General features: G+C 43.4%; 1 pseudogene; it reads left to right on the top strand.

Annotated features, from left to right (window-relative positions):
• The first annotated feature begins 1,400 nt into the window (after positions 1–1,400).
• LOC120037155 overlaps positions 1,401–13,518 on the top strand; it is a 12,925-nt pseudogene continuing 807 nt past the window's right edge.

Genomic DNA, 13,518 nt, shown 5'->3' with positions numbered 1-13,518 from the left:
CGTAGTGTATCGGTTTTCCAAAGCCTCCCGCAAACTCTCCCCCCGGATTATAGGCCCTTTCCCCATCTCCAAGGTCATTAGCCCATCTGCTGTTCGTCTTCTGTTGCCCATCACCCTCCGTATACATCCCACTTTTCATGTTTCCAGAATTAAACACATCTCCCATAGCCCGTTGTCTCATGTTTTAGGTGTCTCTAATCTTCCCCATTATCCCCAGTGTATTTATACCTGTGTTCTCTGTTTGTCTGTTGCCAGTTTGTTTTGTTTTGTGAAACCTACCAGCGTTTTTCCCCTTGCTCCTGTCTGTTCTAGTTCTTCCCAGTTTTGACATCTCTGCCTGCCCTGACCCTGAGCCTGCTTGCCGTTCTGTACCTTGCACACCACACTGGATTATTGACCCCTGCCTCCTATGACCCTGAGAGTGCCTGCCGTTCTGGACCTTTTGCACCCTATCTGGATTACTGACCTCTGCCTGCCCTTGACCTGTCGTTTTGCCTGCCCCTGTACTAGTAGTAAACTTTTGTTACTTCAACACTGTCTGCATCTGGGTCTTACCTGAAAAGTGATACACCCATCTACACACAATACCCCATAATGACAAAGTGAAAACATGGTTTTAGAAATTGTAGCAAATTTATTGAAAATTAAATACAGAAATATCTAAATTCCATAAGTATACACACCCCTGAGTCAAGACTTTGTAGAAGCCCCTTTGGCGGCGATTACAGCTTTGAGTCATCTTGGGTATGTCTGTATTAGCTTTGCACATCTGGATTTGGGAATTTTTTCCCATTCTTCCTATAAGATTTTCTCAAGCCTTGCGGTCGGATGCCAAGCAGTTGCCATACCAAGCCAAGTGGTGATGCAGCCAGTCAAGATGTTCTTAATGGTGCAGCTGTATAGATTTTTGAGGATCTGAGGACCCATGTCGAATCTTTTCAACCTCCTGAGGGGGAAGAGGTGTTGTTGTGCCCTCGTCACGACTGTGTTAGTGTGTGTGAACCATGATAATTCCTTAGTGATGTGGACACCAAGGAATTTGAAGCTCTCTACCTGCTCCACTACAGCCCCATCGATGTGGATAGAGGTGTGCTCGGCCCTCCGTTTCCTGTAGTCCACGATCAGCTCCTTTGTCTTGCTGACGTTGAGGGAGAGGTTGTTGTCCTGGTAGCACAATGCCAGGTCTCTGACCTCCTTCCTGTAGGCTGTCAGTCTTAGAATTTTTTGATCTCTCCTCTAATCCCTCCCATTACCCAAAGCCCTCCAACTCAGCTCAGATTCCTGCAGATTCCCCCAATGAGAGAACCCAGGGGGAGGGTATGAATGTTTCAACACAGCTGATTGGTTTAGAGTTTGGTAGCCCCTCCTCTCTTGAGGAATTTTCTTCGAGGAGTTGTTTCCACAGTACATTCGCTCACATACACTCTGTTATGCAAAAGGAACGGTACACTGAGTGTGTATAGGGTGTGTAGAGTGTGTGTGTGTGTTTGTAGTGTGTGCATATGTGTGCGTGTTTATTCTACTCAGTAGTCTAGAAGAGGGACAAATCAAAATGAGGACAGGAGCAGGAGCAGGTCAGTGAAGTTTTTCTTTCTCTCTCTCTGTCACCCTGTTCTATATTTGTTCCAATGGAGAAGTAGTGTGTGTGTGTGTGTGTGTACCTTGGCTCTCTCGCTCCCACCATGTTGTGAAAGCTTGTTGCTGCTTTTGAAATGTCTGACTGACTGTCCCTCGCTAGCTGAACAGTTACTGTTCTCTCCTTCTCTCCTTTTCCTCCCTCTCCATTTCCTTCAACTCACTCCCTCGTTCATATCCCCTTCTCCTCTCCCTACTGCTCTCTCACTCTCCCTCTCTTTCTCGCCTTACCTCCCTCTTATTTTCTCCTCACGAGTACATGTGCCGTCTTTATTGGTAACGTTGTTACTTGCCACATTTGTAGAACAGATTCAACGTTTCAAAGACTACACCAAGTCTCTTTGTTGTTGTAGGTGATATAAGACATTACACAGTTCTGCTGGGCTCCTCTCCTAACAAAACAATCATAGCTGAGTTTCATGACCTCTGTCTCCCTCTCTCTGCTCTACACATCCTGTTTCTGAATACATATTAACTATGGTGGGGCAGTTAGAAGCCTCTGGCTGGATGACTAGGTCTAGTCTGACTGTACTGACTAGCTCTCTGTCTTGTCATTCTGTCTAGTTTGATCAGTCATTATGTTTGATCAATCACTATATTTAATCAGTCATTATGTTTGATCAGTCATTATGTTTGATCAGTCATTATATTTGATCAGTCATTATGTTTGATCAGTCATTATATTTGATCAGTCATTATGTTTGATCAGTCATTCATCCAAATCGGATAACTGTAACAGTCATTGTCAACATTTGGATAAAATTGTGAAACGGTGCACACTCTCATTCCCACACACACACGCACATGCACACGCGTACGTGCGTGCGCACACACACACACACACACACACACACACACACACACACACACACACACTTGTTCTTCTATCCTTGTGGGTACCAAATTTATTTTTGCATTCAAAATCCTATTTTCCCTAACCCCTAATCCCTAATTCTAACCCTAATTCTAACCCTAAACCTAACCCCTAAGATTAACAAAGTCATTGTCCTCATGGGGACGTGGGAAATGTCCCCATGTGGGAGAATTTTCCTTGTTTTACTATCCTTGTGGCAACTTTTGGTCCCCACACGCACGCACCCACACACACAGGTGGTTTCAGCTCAGAGAGATCAAGCCAACATGTAAACTCAAACCACCTGCTGGAAAGTAGAATACAGTGTGTGTGTGTGTGTGTGTGTGTGTGTGTGTGTGTGTGTGTGTGTGTGTGTGTGTGTGTGTGTGTGTGTGTGTGTGTGTGTGTGTGTGTGTGTGTGTGTGTGTGTGTGTGTGTGTGTGTGTGTGATTGTGTTAGAAAGATGTGTTCCTTCAAAGAAGTACAATTAAGCCTTGTATTACAGCCAGCAGGACTCAGCTCTGGTGATAATGATTACTCCCTCCCTCTCTCTCTCTATCTCCCTCTCTCCCTATCTCTCCCTCTCTCCCTCTCTCTCTCTCTCTCTCTCTCTCTCTCTCTCTCTCTCTCTCTCTCTCTCTCCCTCTCTCTATCTCTCTATCTCTCTCTCTCTCCTCTCTCTCTCTATCTGTCTCTCTCTCTCTCTCTCTCTCTCTCTCTCTCTATCTGTCTCTCTGTCTCTCTCTCTTTCTCTCTGTCTCTCTGTCTCTCTCTCCCTCTCTTTCTCTCTCTCTTTCTCCAGTGTTTAAATTATTAGATAATAAACAGCTTTAGTGTAGGCAGAGACAGAGGTGTCACAGACCACTCTCTCACTCTGTTACTCTGTCATCAGTGCTAGGCGGAGGTTGGCACCACATTGACTGTAAATGCCATGTTGTGTCCACAAATCTCTTCTCAGTTATCTTTCTGGTGTGTGTGTGTGCGTGTGTGTGTGTCTTTGTGCGTGTGTAGATAACAATTTATCAAAAACGAATAGAAAAATATGGAAGGAGAATGATTGGCGACATAGAGTAGCTGGTATTTATAGTTTTCTCCTATTTGCCAAAACCCATCATCATGACAACACTGGACAGGAAACAGGATGTAGACTATGTTCCATCAGAACAGAGAAGCAAGATAAAAGCAACACTCCATCTGTCATCCCTCTCTCTTCCTCCCCCTCTCTCTCTCACTCTCTCTCCCCCTCTCTATCCCCCCCCCCTCTCTCTCTATCACCCCCCCCCTCTCTTTCTCTGATCCCATTCCTTCCAGTACTGACTGATGTTTAACCATTCCATTCCACTGGGACATGACAGAGGCCTCGGACGAGACTATAGCGATGACCTAGAAGTCAGCCGTAGCGCGGCACAATGTGTGTGTGTGGGTGTGTTTGTGTCCGTGTGTGTGTGTGTGAGCAACGGAAAGAGAGAGAGAGAATTCAAACACACACACACACACACTGTGCCGCGCTACGGCTGACTTCTAGGTCATCGCTATAGTGGGCGGAAACCCAAGACACTAGGGTGGGCGATGCCCCACTGACATAAATCACACACACACAGCTTCACACAGTGTCTGTTATCATTCTGAGCATGTGTAATACGCTAATGATCTGTTCATTTTGTATTGTAGATATGCAGTGATGTAATAATGTTATATGATGGACTGTTTTGTCTTTTGTTTTATGTGTGATGTAAGTGCCTTAACTTGTTCCCTCACAAATACAAATACAAATAGAACACCAAATACAACACACTAGTCGAGAAGATTATCTGAAGGTTTTCTGAGGACAGTCAGAACTCACTGACACACACAGACGTCATCATGACAGCGTAACACACACAAAACAAGACTCAACATGCTACCACACACAAAGAGCCAGACACTGTCGTAAGCCAACAGAGTTTTACAGTCAAATGTGTGTGCGTGACTTTCCGGCCTTGACTTTCCTCAGAGAACTTTCTAGACTTCTGACCAGAAATGACATCACATCACTCTTGTTGCCATGGAGCCCCGCCTGTCTGTCTGTCTGGCGTAGCATTGCACTAAGGACACACACACTTGGGTTCTGTCTTTAATGTGGTGTGTTTGGAAAGGCCCAGTGCCTGTTAAGATGATTATTTCTCTCTGGCTCGGGCAGTGAGACGTAGTCTACTCTGTGTGCTGAGAGTCTTACTGTAGGGTACAAGCAGAGCTTTAATGACTGGCATTATAGTCTCCAGTAAGACATTAATGATAGTACTGGTCAGGTCCTACCCATTATACACACACACTGTTCTATACTCTACTATTTTGGAAGACAGCTTCCATTGACTTCCTGTAGCTCTCTGCAGGGCCAGCATCAGCCAATGAGGTAGCAGCATCTCTAACCAATGGCCCTCTACTGTTAGTGGGCAACCATTGGTTCTATTCTGGGATGTGTGTGTGTGGGAGTCTTGAATTTGAGGGGAAGGGTGTCAGGTATGTGTGTCCCTCAAATTCAAGTTCACACACAGGCAAGCGCGTACATACACACACCCACACACCCTGCTACAGGGATGATCTGCACTGCAGTAGAAAGTGATAATATATGCAGAGCAACATACAACCGTCTCTTACTCTTGGACAGAAACAACTTCTCTACAAAGCAGACAACGTTATGACTATTCAATGTTCAAGTTCTCCTCTCTTCTCCTCCTCTCCTCATCTAGGTGTGCCCTGTTCTGAGGGCTGAGAGCTAGGCATGCTGGGTAAAGACCCCCCCACCACCAGCAGCCTTCAACTGATGACCTCTGACCCCTCTGACATCGCTGTGGAACCCGGTGACATCACAGACGGCCTCGGCATCAGCAGGAAGATGTCGGACGCAGTTGAGAGTTTGGACACCAGAGAGTTGGACATGGGAGATGGAGAGGAGACTGACAATGACCCTACCACCATAGGTGTGTGTATGTGTGTGTGTGTGTGTGTGTGTGTGTGTGTGTGTGTGTGTGTGTGTGTGTGTGTGTGTGTGTGTGTGTGTGTGTGTGTGTGTGTGTGTGTGTGTGTGTGTGTGTGTGTGAGAGAGAGCTCTTGATATGAATGATATAATGAGAGATGTATCCTATTGTCTTTTTCTCTTCCTCTCCAGGGGACAGTCGTATAGGGTTCAGTGCTGTGTATCACACCGTGGGTTTTAAGGAGTCGGAGGCCAGGGTCTATCTCCCTACTGTTCCCATCACTGCTAAGATACTGGAGGTGGAGAGGTTCAACACAGCCCAGGACAGGTTCAACATCACAGCACAGAGGAGTGTCAACAAGGTACCCCCCCCCCCCCCCCCCCACACACACACACACACACACACACACACACACACACATTCACACTTGATCTCTGTCTGTGTAGAGTCAGCCTGCAGTGTTTAAGATTGAGCTGAGACATGGAGAGTTCAGCTGGGTGGTCAAGAGAAAGGAGAAACACTTCATGGACCTCCACAGAGAACTGGTCCGATACAAGATGTTCATGAGGGTACCGCTACCCTCCCGCAGGTACACTCACACACAGACACACACACATATACAGTGGCTTGCGAAAGTATTCACCCCTCTTGGCATTGTTCCTATTTTGTTGCCTTACAATCTGGAATTAAAATAGATTTTTTGGGGGGGTTGTATCATTTGATTTACACAACATGCCTACAACTTTGAAGATGCTAAATACTTTTTATTGTGAGACAAACAAGAAATAAGACAAAAAAACTGAAAACTTGAGCGTGCATAACTATTCACCCCACCAAAGTCAATACTTTGTAGAGCCACCTTTTGCAGCAACTACAGCTGCAAGTTCCTCAGGGTATGTCTCTATAAGCTTGGCACATCTAGCCACTGGGATTTTTGCCCATTCTTCAAGGCAAAACTGCTCTAGCTCCTTCAAGTTGGATGGGTTCCGCTGGGTTACAGCAATCTTTAAGTCATACCACAGATTCTCAATTGGATTGAGGTCTGGGCTTTGACTAGGCCATTCCAAGACATTTAAATGTTTCCTCTTAAACCACTCAAGTGTTGCTTTAGCAGTATACTTAGGGTCATTGTCCTGCTGGAAGGTGAACCTACGTCCCAGTCTCAAATCTCTGGAAGACTGAAAGGTTTCCCTCAAGAATTTCCCTGTATTTAGCCCCATCCATCATCCCTTCAATTCTTTTATTTATTTATTTTTTAAATCCCATTTTCTCCCCAATTTTCGTGGTATCCAATCGCTAGTAATTACTATCTTGTCTCATCGCTACAACTCCCGTACGGGCTCGGGAGAGACGAAGGTCGAAAGCCATGCGTCCTCAGAAGCACCACCCAACCAAGCCGCACTGCTTCTTAACACGCCTCCAACCCGGAAGCCAGCCGCACCAATGTGTCGGAGGAAACACCGTGTACCTGGCCCCCTTGGTTAGCGCGCACTGCGCCCGGCCCGCCACAGGAGTCGCTGGAGCGCGATGAGACAAGGACAAGGCCAAACCCTCCCTAACCCGGCCGCGCTAATGCCAATTGTGCATCGCCCCACGGACCTCCCGTCGCGGCCGGCTGCGACAGAGCCTGGGCGCGAACCCAGAGACTCTGGTGGCGCAGCTAGCACTGCGATGCAGTGCCCTAGACCACTGCGCCACCCGGGAGGCCCATCCCTTCAATTCTGACCAGTTTCCTAGTCCCTGCTGATGAAAAACATCCCGGGTTGATGAGAGGTGTTGGGTTTGCGTCAGACATAGCGTTTTCCTTAAAAGCCAAAAAGCTCAAGTTTAGTCTCATCTGACCAGAGTACCTTCTTCCATATGTTTGGGGAGTCTCCCACATGCCTTTTGGCGAAAACCAAGCGTGTTTGCTTATTCCATAAAGCTCTTCCATAAAGCCTAGCTCTGTGGAGTGTACAGCTTAAAGTGGTCCTATGGACAGATACTCCAATCTCCGCGGTGGAGCTTTGCAGCTCCTTCGGGGTTATCTTTGGTCTCTTTGTTGCCTCTCTGATTAATGCCCTCCTTGGCCTGGTCGTGATTTTTGAATGTCGGTTTGGTTATGGTGCCATATTCCCTTTTCAATTTTTTAATAATGGATTTAATGTGCTCGTGGGATGTTCAAATTTTCTGATGATTTTTTTATAACTCAACCCTGATCTGTACTTCTCCACAACTTTGTCCCTGACCTGTTTGGGAAGCTACTTGGTCTTTCACAGTAACTGCTTGCTTGTGGTGCCCCTTGCTTAGGGGTGTTGCAGACTCTGGGGCCTTTCAGAACAGGTGTATATATACTGGGATCATGTAAAACTTAGATTGCACACAGGTGGACTTTATTTAACTAATTATGTGACTTCTGAAGGTAATTGGTTGCACCAGATCTTATTTAGGGGCTTCATAGCGAAGGGTGTGAATACATATGCACGCACCACTTTTCAGTTGTTTTTTTTAATACTTTTTTGAAACAAGTTATTTTTTAAATTTCACTTCAACAATTTGGATTATTTTGTGTATGTCCATTACATGAAATCCAAATAGAAATCAATTTAAATTACAGGTTGTAATGCAAAATAGGAAAAACACCAAGGGGGATGAATACTTTTGCAAGGCACCGTACGTATACACGCACACACAATCAAATTGTACAGTGATCAAATACTAAATGATATACTACGAATTTTGATCATAGAAATATTAGGATTTTTCATGGTACAGTAGATATGTACATTTTATTTCTCCCCAATACCAGTGAGTGACCCTACCTTCTTCCGCTTTACCACTTTACCACTCTCTCTCTCTCTGTCTTTCTTTCTTTCTTTCTTTCTTTCTTTCTTTCTTTCTTTTTCTTTTCTTTTCTTTTTCTTTCTTATCTTTCTTTCCTTGTCTTTCTTTCTTTCTTCTTTCTTCTTTCTTCTTTCCTTTCTTTCTTTCTTTTCTATCTTTTTCTTTTCTTTCTTTCTTTCTTCTTTCTTTTCTTTCTTTCTTTCTCTCTCTCTCTCTCTCTCTCTCTTCGCCTCTCTCCTCTCTCCTCGTCTCTCCTCTCTCTCTCTCTCTATCTATCTCTCTCTCGTCTCTTCTCTCTCTCCCTCTCTCCCTCTCTCTCGTCTCTCTGCTCTTCTCTCTCTCTCTGTCCTCTCTCTCCCTCTCTCTTCCTCTCGCTCGTCTTCTCTCTCGTTCTCTCTCTCTCTCTCTCCTCTCTCTCTCCTCCTCTCATCGTCACATCTCTCTCTTCCTCTCTCTCTCTCTCGCTTCCGCTCTCTCTCAGGCTCTCAGCCACACAAACGAGGGGAGGAACAATGAAGAAGAGTGAAGCATACATATGCCGGAGCTACCGCGTGGCGGAATGAGTTGGCACAAGACAACAGGTCTACAGCATGAAGGGTAGGTGTGTTTTGAGTGTGTTTGTTGTATTAACTTATAGAAGTTTATGTATAGTACATCTCTACTGTAGTATACTGCATTCCATTATTTTCCCTGTACAGACGCTGGAAAGATTAATCCTGAACAAGCTACTAGGATGCCATGTACAGGAAATACTACCATACTGTGGAGTATACCTCATAGAAATTAGGAATTACAATACTAGTGGACATTAAACCTTCTTATGATGGTCAGGGAGTTGTCAACCATGGTTTCCAGTGCTGTGTAAGATATTGTGTAAAATACAGAAATTTGAAGAATTTATCTGGACTGGATTTGTGTTTAACTACCGACCCTTTTTGAGGATAGATTTTTTTAAATTAACTGCCATATTGCCAACATTCTATTCAAACAATACAGGCCAATCCACAGCCTACACTGTCTCAAATCATTGATGATAGGACTTCTGATATTGTATCATATAATGGCACTCTCAGCTTTCCAAGAAATCTGAGACATGTACGGTCTGTTTACATATATTTAGAGGCTATTTATACAGAAAATGTGTATAAAACCTGTATAAACTGTATTAATGATTATATGACAATATTTTAGGTTGACAGAATTCCATTACACAATTTCTGATACATCACATGCCTTACTTTTTATTTTTCCCTGCATAAGTAAACCAGATTTAGAGGCCCTCTACTATCATTCATTGCACCTAGACTGTGTTTTGCATTTCTCCCTGAACAAGATGGCTTTCCATTTTGGCCCCATTAAAATAGGAACTAATATTGAGGGTTTGATGACATAGCCCCTCTAGTAATATAAATTCATTCTATGGTACACTAAAACTAGACTAGACTAGACTATAGGCGACCGAGCTGGAAACTGGAACGACTACTACTTCTCCTTTATCGAATACCCAATTAATGACGGTTCCTCTCTCTCCTCAGATGGATTTAGAGACGTCAGCCAGATGTCCTTTCATCCATGACCTGGGACCTAAAGGACTGTGAGAACAACAGATTTATTGACACTGTCTTTATGACTGCCGCCGTCATGCCCGGTGTTGATTGGAATAGCCTGAAACAGCTTGTTTTGTTTTGTGTATTCATCTGTTAAACGTGTTTCAGGGAGGGGATGATACACAAGCCGTTCTGGAGGTCATCGTATCCCAGGCTTGACTGCTGTGGTTCACAGTGAAGTCGCTACCGCTGTCCTAAACTTTAGTTACACGACACGTACAAACAAAGAAACAATGCACAGCCAAACAGAATGGATGCACGCACACACGCTGATGTATCTCTCCTGTGTGTGTGTGTGTGTGTGTGTGTGTGTGTGGTGTGTAGCTGGTTGGTGTGAGGATTTCGTTCCCTTCTCATGAAGCCAGACTCAGGAGCCATTGTCCTTTGTTCTCTCCTGTTGGACAAAGAGTTCAGCGTCAAAATGGACTCCCAAGACACAGAGACCAAATACGGAGTAAGCATCGACAGCCTCTCCAGGTGTGGTGTGTGTATTTGTGTGGTGTACAACATGCTAGGAGGTGGGGCCAGTAGATTAAGGAGTTAACTGTGTGTGTGTGTGTGTGTATGGTGTGTGTGTGGTGTGTGTGGTGTGTGTGTGTGTGTGTGTGTGTGTGTGTTGTGTGTGTGTATGTATTGTGTTGTGTGTGTGTGTGGTGTGTGGTGTGTGTGGTGTTGGTGTGTGTGTGGTGTGTGTGTGTGTGTGTGTGTTCGTCGTAGCTTGTAGTGCCTTGTACTGAAGTTGAACAGCTACAGACTGCTCGGTGGTGGGGCCAGGCGATAGAAACTTTGTCCGAAACACGGGGGGCGTTTCTAACAGACCATCGATTTGGTTCCTTTGCCCAGGAGGAGCAGAACATCCCTGCCAAATGGTAACTATGGAAACTGGAAACAACATCGACCCCCCCCAAAAATAAAATTACTCAGGTAAAGTTTAGTAGTTAGATGTAAGTTTAGTCAATGTTAAGTTTAGCAGTTAAATGTAAGTTTAGTCAATGTTAAGTTTAGTAGTTAAATGTAAGTTTAGTAGTCAATGTTAAGTTTTAGCAGTTAATGTAAGTTTAGTCAATGTTAAGTTTAGTAGTTAGATGTAAGTTTAGTCAATGTTAATTTTAGCATTAAATGTAAGTTTGTCAATGTTTAAGTTTATAGTTAGAATGTAAGTTTTAGGTCATGTGAAGTTTAGCATTAAATGTAAGTTTAGTCAATGTTTCATTTCGTAGTTAGATTAAGTTTAGTCAATGTTAAGTTTAGCAGTTTAACTGTAAGTTTAGAGTCAATGTTAAGTTAGTAGTTAGATGTAAGTTTAGTCAATGTTAAGTTTCGCAGTTAAATGTAATTTAGTCAATGTTAGTTTTAGTAGTTAATGTAATTTAGTCAATGTTAATTTAGTAGTTAGATGTAAGTTTAGTCAATGTTAAGTTTCAGTAGTTAGATGGTAAGTTTAGTCAATGTTAAGTTTAGCAGTTAAATGTAAGTTTAGTCAATGTTAAGTTTAGTAGTTAGATGTAAGTTTAGTCAATGTTAAGTTTAGTAGTTAAATGTAAGTTTAGTCAATGTTAAGTGTGTGTGTCTGTGAGCTTTTCTCTATGCCTGTCAGTCTGTGGAGAATGTATTTCTGTAGCCAACATCAATTTGGGTTTTGTTTGACTGGAACTGTCTACTGGCGTCTGCATCTAAAATCCAAAAACTGCATCTAAAATATGTTATGATAAATGAGGAACTAGAAGGTGTCGACCACAGTGGTGTGTGTGTGTGTGTGTGTGTGTGTGTGTGTTTGTGGTGTGTGTGTGTGTGTGTGTGTGTGTGTGGTGTGTGTGGTGTGTGTGTGTGTGTGTAGGTATTAATGGGAAGACCTACCTGGAGGACGTAGCCGATGCTCTGGAAGAAGCTAAAGAAGAGTCTTCATCAACTGACTGGTGGTACTGTATGTGTGTGTGTTTACGTGTATGTGTGTGTGTATTATGTGTGTGTGTTTACGTGTATGGTGTGTGTATATAAGTGTGTGTATGTGTGTTTACGTGTATGTGTGTGTATATGTGTTTACGTGTATGTGTGTATATATGTGTGTGTGTATATTGGTGTGTGTGTGTGTGTGTGTGTGTGTGTGTGTGTGTGTGTGTGTGTGTGGTGTGTGTAGGGAAATAGACATTGCCGGCAGCAGTTAGAGTGTGAATACTCACCGCAACATAACACAGCTACATGTCATCCCCCAAGCAGACTGTAAATGCAGTCTATATATGTGGTGTATTTGACCAGTCCCAGTCTAAAACTCTGACGTATTCTTACAGTCGACTCCTGGAGTGAGATTGTATAAATGTTTGTAGTGTAATGGAATGCTAACCTGTACACCCTTTGGCAGTGGGTGTAAGTACTTAAGGAAACATACTAGTCATGTTTTTTAAGTGTATCTGTACTTTACTTTAACTATTTTTATGTTTTTTTGGCAACTTTTACTCTTACTTCACTTACATCCAACGAAAATAATGTGCTTTTTACTCCTACATTTTCCCTGAACCCAAAATACTCGTTACAATTTTGGCAGGAAAAATGTCCAATTTCACACACTTATCAAGAGAACATCCCTTGGTCTCCCTACTGCCTCTGATCTGCGACGTCACTAAACACAGATGCTTTCTTTGTAATGATTACTGAGTGTTGGAGGCGTGCCCCTGGCTATCCGTCATAAAAAAAAAAAGAATATTGTCGGGTCTGGTTTGTTTAATATAAGGAAGTTGAAATGAATTTATTATTTACTTTAACTTTTGAGACTTAAGTATATTTTAGCATTATATTTACTTTTGATACTTAAGTATATTTAAACCAATCCTTTTACTCATAGTATTTTACTGGGTGACTTTCACTTTTACTTCAGTCATTTCTGTTTAAGGGTATCTTTACTTTTACTCAAGTATGACAATGTAGTAATTTTCCTCACCTGCTGCCATGTTGGCAGAGGTCCAAGGAGTATCTGTAAACCTTAGAGGACTCATGTTACTCACCTGGCTCACCTCTCACTACACTGTAGGGGGGGAGTAGGATGAGGTCAACTGAAGCAAATGTTGATGTACGTCGACTGTCCTTTCAAATACTTTGGCTAAATATTCATCCCTGCCCTGGAGCTAATCAGACACTGTACAATGCAAGTAAGTTTTGCTCATCAAACTGGTTTGAATCGGTTACCCGCATTTCACTAATAGGTTTTGGTGTGTGTGTGTGTGTGTGTTGGTGTGTGTTTGTGTGTGTGTGTGTGTGTGTGTGTGTGTGTGTGTGTGTGTGTGTGGTGTGTTGTGTGTGTGTGTGTGTTGTGTGTGTGTGTGTAGGTTGAGTCAGAGGATCTTCCTGAAGAAGGCCAGTTGTGAGGGAAACAAATGGAGACCCACCTGGACTGCATCCTCAAACGCAAACAGTGAGTTTACCAAATTGTTTTTCCAATACATTTCACCCACTGATACCCCAATATCACATGTTAGCTAATATAATAGAACTTTGGAATTGGCCCATAGTACCTCTCTCACTCTCTCTGTCTCTCTCACCTCTCTCTTCTGTCTCTCTCTCCTCTGTCTCTCTCTCGTCACTTTTCTCCTCCTCTGTCTCTCTCTCTCTGTCTCTCTCTCCTTTCCTCTCACTCTCTGTCTCTCTCTCC

Source organism: Salvelinus namaycush, unplaced genomic scaffold, assembly GCF_016432855.1.
Source record: "Salvelinus namaycush isolate Seneca unplaced genomic scaffold, SaNama_1.0 Scaffold1592, whole genome shotgun sequence".
Classification (NCBI taxonomy): domain Eukaryota; kingdom Metazoa; phylum Chordata; class Actinopteri; order Salmoniformes; family Salmonidae; genus Salvelinus; species Salvelinus namaycush.
The sequence above is the reverse complement of the archived record's forward strand: the minus strand, read 5'-3'. Positions and strand labels throughout refer to the sequence as shown.